The following is a 6,548-nucleotide window of genomic DNA, read 5'->3' on the forward strand; positions in this document are numbered from 1 at the left end:
CGGGTGAAGAGTTAAGCTTGATTTAGTGATTGGGCATAATAAGGGTAAAATTATCTTTTTACCTATCCAGCGGGTCTAGATCTGGATAATAGAACCATGAGAGTTCCATCCAGCCCTCTCAGTCTATTTTTTGGTTTTTGATTTAATCTGACCCGGATCTGTATCCTACATATATACTCAAATCAGGTATATATACAATTTGTTTGCTACTCCTAGCCAACTAAGCTTTGTTGTCCTACTAGTTAGGGGTAATTCTTTTCTTATAAGAGGTTTTGGGTTCAAATCTTAACTCCACCCTCTCATACACATATGTTTTTCATTTTTCTTTACTCACCTATATTTTTTTATTCACTGCCTGTCACTAAACCTAACCCAAACCTAACCTGGTTTGGGTTCAGTTCCACTAAAGCCTCAAACCTAACTTGGTTTGGGTTTAGTCCCACTGAAGCTTCAAACCTAACCTCTACCTAGACAGGTGTGGGGTCAATCCCAATTGAACATAAATGGGTTCAGTTTCTCTCATATTTGGTAGACTGGATTCAAATCTAGTCTGGTCTTGTTTGGCTCTGTATTGGTCCTAAAACATATATCCATTCTCTATTTTCAATACTAGATCCAGATCTGATTCATCTGATCTAGACCCAATTCATATCGGGTTTGGTACCAAATGGACCAAAACCCATTACAAATTGGATTTGGATCTAATTGGATCCAAACCTTATCCATTTTGGGTTTGGTCTCACTGAATCCAAACCCAAATCCCGTTCAAGATAGGAAACCAAGATAGTCACTGTTTGGTTTTTCCCTATATATATATATATATATATATATATATAATCATACTTGGTTCAGGTCTCACATAACCCGACCAGTCTACAGACCAGACTCGGTCTGCTTGTTTACTGTCCAAAAAGAATTGAGCCATCAGACTAGGCCCAGTCTTGTTCAGATTGAGTCAGTCTGATCCGACTTTCCTAAGTCGAGATAGAGAGGTTCACTCTCTGTCTTATTCTCCAAACCTTACCAGACTCAGTCTGGGGGCATACCAAGACAAAGAGCCTCCACATTTGACCAAACTTGGTCTAGGTGAACCCAGACTGAGTTGGTCTATTTGCATACCTAGACGGAGAGCGAAAAGCTCTCTATCTTGCCCAAACCCTGACCAGACTCGGTCTGGTTTCTCTTAGACTGAGTTGGTCTATTAATGGGCCGAGACAAAGAGATTTTGTCTCTATCTCACCCTAGATTTGTCTAGACTCGGTCTAGGTAAACCCAGACCGAGTCGGTCTACATGTCAGTTGAGACAGAGCGCCTCCTCGTTTGACCAGACTTTGTCTGGTTTTTAATCGGACCGAGTTGATTGATTGGTGGGCTGAGATGGAGACCGTGTCGATTAATATGTAGACTAAGATAGAGAGCAATTGCTTTATGTTTGTAGGTGCTTGAGGGGTCCAAAAGCAACCCATGTGACATAGACCCCTCAAATGCATTTGGTGATTCATAAAAAGCTTCATTGAGCACATTAGCTCTATCATTGATAGAACACAAGTCTAGTGGGGTGGGGCCCACTAGGGCACCTGACCCCCTTATCTCCCTTTTCTTTTTCTCACCCAGCTGAACCCCTCATTCCCATTTTGTGCAAACCCTTTCTTCACCTCTCTCTCTCTCTCTCTCTCTCTCTATATATATATATATATATATATATATATATATATATATATTGTTTTTGAGGATTTGCGCCCAATACCTATCTCAGCCAATGTTTTCCCTAGAGATTTGTGCCATCAATAGTAGCTCCATCCACGCCAAGGTCTGGTCTATCTTCATCCCCTTCTTTAATCTCCTTTTTTCTTCTTCTTCTCTATTTTTTTGCATGGCTCCTCTAATCAAGAAGAAGAGTTAGCTGCGATTTTTGGGAAGGTAGCAACAACATTGTGAATTGTGCCCATCATTGGGATTTATGCCCAGCTATGGTCATGTATTTCCTCACCATCATCATCTTCATCTTCTCCATCTTATTCATTTTTTGTGTGTTTCCTTTGCTAGTCAAACACTAGGGAGGCGATTTTTATATTTTTTTGGGGGAAACATGCAACATCAAGGGATTTGCAATATTGGGAGGCATGCACACCATGGAGAACTTCCAACTGACCTGCCCTAGCAACATTTTTGGAGTTTTGGAATTGGTTTGAGGAAAATTGCCCTACCCAATTTTCCTATTTGTTGCCAATTTTTTTAAAGCGCCGTTTTGGTATTCACCTCAATCTGCATGCAGCCATGTAGCAAATGCATTTGTGTACAAAAATTCCCCAACTGAGCCTCTTTGTTGCTTCATTTTTGTTATTCGTGTTTGCATTCGCACACCAAGTGATTGGGGAATTGCCTACGTTGCTATTTCTGTAGAATTGTGAAACTCCTTGAATTTTTGGGTTTCGTTGTATTGTTTTACTAGATCTACGAGGGTAGGAACCCTTATCTTAATTTTTAGAATGCTTATCTAGGTTGTTTGTCACAATCATGTATTCTTTATCGCTTAATTAGATTATTCATGTAGTTTAGTTCTAAGTTTCACGTAAATAGGTTTTGTATATGCCTAATAGTTAGGATTTGCTAATTATAGGTTAATTAGCAATTGAAACATGTATTTAGAATTATTTAGTTAGCATAATAAATTCTTATTTATATTTTATATATCCTGCAATTTCAGTTTTGGCTTGAAAATTGTAACATGCTAAGTGTTTGGTAAAATGCCTAAGAGGAAAAATTTACAAATTTGAATGCGATATTAAACATGATTCAAAACCAAATTTTAAGTGATGATTATGTGTATTTAAAATTCAGTTTTAAGTAGTTTTGGTACACATTTACATCGTGGTTTGATTATGCTATGATGTGTGTCATAAATGCATGTGAGCACATGTGAATGTGCATGGTTAAATGGGTTAACGTGCACATTACATTTTGAGTTTTATGTGAGTGCTCTTGCATTGTTGATATCCACATATGAATGTACGTTCATGCACATGTTAATACAAAATTTAAATATACATCAAATGCTTAAATGCTTGCACCATTTGTCTATATGAATTGTCATGCAAGTACGGCAAAAAAATGATATTTAATGCTAAGTATCGCAAAGTGGCAATAAGCCAATGCGCATTCAAAAAATGCAATGCCTATAAAATAAGTTAAACTACTTGTGGTAAGTGTGTTTGATGCAATGCATTGTGCAAATATTGAAAGAAATTTGGAGATCATGCTGAGCATGATTTGAATGTATGGAAATTGAAATATTTTTTTATTATTATGGTATGAAAATCATGCTTGCCATAATTTTCTAATAGTGAAATATGGAGTGCTTTTGCAGGTACATGTTTATGAATGTATGATTGAAATGAATGCATGAGTGAAATGAATGCATTACTAAAATGAACGCATGTGTGAAATAAATACATGTAAAGGATGTCATGTGTGCTATGAATGTGTCATGCATAAGAATATATTATAAATGAATCATACATGAACACATGGATTAATTATAACATTATCATGCATCAAAGCATATATGAGGTGTATCATGTATGAGAACATGGGTACGATGATGACATAAATCATGTAAAATAGCATATTATGAATCATGCATAAAGGCATGAGATGATTATCATGTGAGATAATGGTACTGAAAATATGATCTAAGACTTTAAAGAAAGATAACTTGGGACCACTAGTCCTTATGAGGTGTTGGTGAAACCGAGCTCTCCAAGATAGTTGAGTTTGATCTGATCTTAGCAAGATGGTTAGGTCTGTCCTGATTTCATGTCTTCCTTGGAGAGGAAAAGGGGTACAAACTTCATGGGGTATATATATATATATATGTTGAAGGACTATGTGTGCCTTGTCCCTGCCATACGTGGGTTATGGGGATAAGCCTAGCGAGGGATTCACAAGGTAGGGCCAGAAACTCTGCAGAGTTAGGAAAGATGTTCCATATATTTTTTAGCTTAGGTGGTGTGCGCAGGCATAGACTGGTGTGAGGACTCTATGTCTATCTCTTAATCATTGCATTGCAGGATTGACTGCCTGGGATAGACTCAGTTAAGCTATAGCAGAAAAATTAAAAATACATGGCATAATAAATACTCTTATGGTTGTTTATGGGTGGCTATACCCACTTTTGTACTAGATGGGTTTAAGTAAATCAAGAATGTTCATCTCTCAATCATTGCATTGCAGGATTGACTTCCTGGGATAGACTCAATTAAGCTATAGCAGAAAAATTAAAAATACATGACATAATAAATACTCTTATGGTTGTTTATGGGCGGCTATACCCACTTTTGTACTAGATGGGTTTAAGTAAATCAAGAGAAACAATGCATTTAATTTTTTAGAATCACTTCTATCATATGCATAAACATAATGAAGTAGACATGTAGATTGCTAATGTTTACGAATGTCATTGCATATGATCATACATGTGAATGAGAAAAACATGTAAGTGGGTCATGTGATTGACTAGATGTTTCAAGTCAAAGAGTTGACTGAAATACATATGAGATGCATATGTGTGTGACACACACTGAAAAGGTAATGAGAATCGACTTGTTCCTCCTTATGAAAATGTAAGAATAAAAAATATGGTCATGACACTTTCCATGTTGGCTACATAAATGCATGAATGTATATCATAGTCATGAGATTAACTTATTTATATTTTTATGGCTAAATGAATATGAATGTAATAAATGGTTACAAACTTGTATGTCTTGTCTATTTGAAAAGCATGCGCGTATGATATATGTTGAAATGGTCAAATGGGATTTGACATGTTTGCTATATGCAACTTGTGATTATATATGTGATAATGCATGAAATACATATCATATTATCATAAATTTGTGTCATTATATAAACTTTTATAGCTTAAGTACCCGTGTTTATATTGTTTTAGGTACAAAGGAGCTTTGGTTCGAATTTTATCAAAATTCAAATTTAAACAAAGAAATTAGAGCATTTTCTAAGAAATAAGATCCGTACTGATGCGAAGTGGATCCAAACCTGATCTTAAACCATACAAAATGGAGTCAAATCTGATCCACATTCCACCTAAACCCAGCCCCAAAAATCCATATTAGAAAATTATCTAAAAAGCCCCTCTGAAAGTGGCACTGGGTAGTTTTTAGTAATTTTAGGTACTATTTTGAAAATAGTTATAATTTAGGCCTTCTTTTGTAATTTTTATAAAACTTTATTATAAATAGGGGACGTCCAACATTGTTTTGGCTGTATTTTACCTAGGGTTTCACTCCCCTTTTCATACATCCTTTCCCCCTTTCTTCCTCCCTGTCTATCCCTATTTTGTTGCCTCTCTTCTTTATGTTATTTTTCTTCTCTTTTTCATCCCATTTTCCATTGTTCTTTCTTTTTGTTTTCGTATTTGCTGCAAGTACCCACGGCTAGATGCTTTCAAGTCATATTTAGTGTGAACCACCATCTACCACCACATTCGGTGGCCAAAAAATCTCTCACTACAACCGACTAATCTTTTTCTTCCACCACCGATCTCCCCCTTCGATGACTTGGTTTTCAGGCATGCTGCAACTAAAAACAGATTCCAGCAATAAAAAGACGTTTGTGGCATGATATCTGAGGTATAAGTCCGCTCTTTTATACCCCCAAACTCGTCAAGCAACCCTTGAGGTGTGCCTTCCTCCTACTCTACTTTTCGGTTTTTATTTTAGAAAAAAATAAAGAAAATAAATATTGACCATTTTTCCTTTGAGTTTCGTGTTGGATTTTTGATATGTCATGTTATTTGTCATCTAGAGTCAGTTTCTAATGTCTGATCATTTTCTTGTCAGAGTTTTTGTTGAGTCTTAAGTCATTTGGGTCGAAGAACTTAACCGAAAAGGCTCATCGATCAAGTTTGGATTTATAAAAACTTTATGTATTAACCCATAAATTAGTTTATTTTTATATTTTTATAGATTAGATTAGTTTTAGATTAGATAAAGTTTTTTTTGTTTTAGATTTATGTTTTTATAAAATAAAAATTAGGTAAAAATTAGTCTTTAGCATTTTTTGTGTTTTTTTTGGCATATTATCGTTTTTCTATTGAAATCCTTAAAGGTAGTATAGTTTTCTTTTATTATTTGCATGATTTTTAATTCAACTTAGGCCTAGATCTAATTAGAGTCAATTAGATTAGTTACTTTTCTTTTTTGTATTAGGTAGATTTAATTACTTATATTTCTTTATATTAATCGATTAAGGTTTTTTGGATTTTTAGTTCTTTTTAATATTCGATAATTAGATCTGACTATTTATTGTTTATCCTCATTAATAGTTAGTTCATGTATTGAGCCATCCATGTCTTTTATTGTTTTTAGCATGTTAGTTAATGTTTTGATTAATTTTAAATTAGTTTTCATTCAATTAATAATTAGATTAGATAATCGATAGTTAAATAATTCAATTAGTCTCTATTTCAACCAATTAGAATAGATGCATTTCTTTTCTTTAGTAATTAGTTAATTTAGTCCAGAATT

Source organism: Nuphar pumila, chromosome 2 (genome assembly GCF_984573655.1).
Source record: "Nuphar pumila chromosome 2, dmNupPumi1.hap1.1, whole genome shotgun sequence".
NCBI classification, from domain to species: domain Eukaryota; kingdom Viridiplantae; phylum Streptophyta; class Magnoliopsida; order Nymphaeales; family Nymphaeaceae; genus Nuphar; species Nuphar pumila.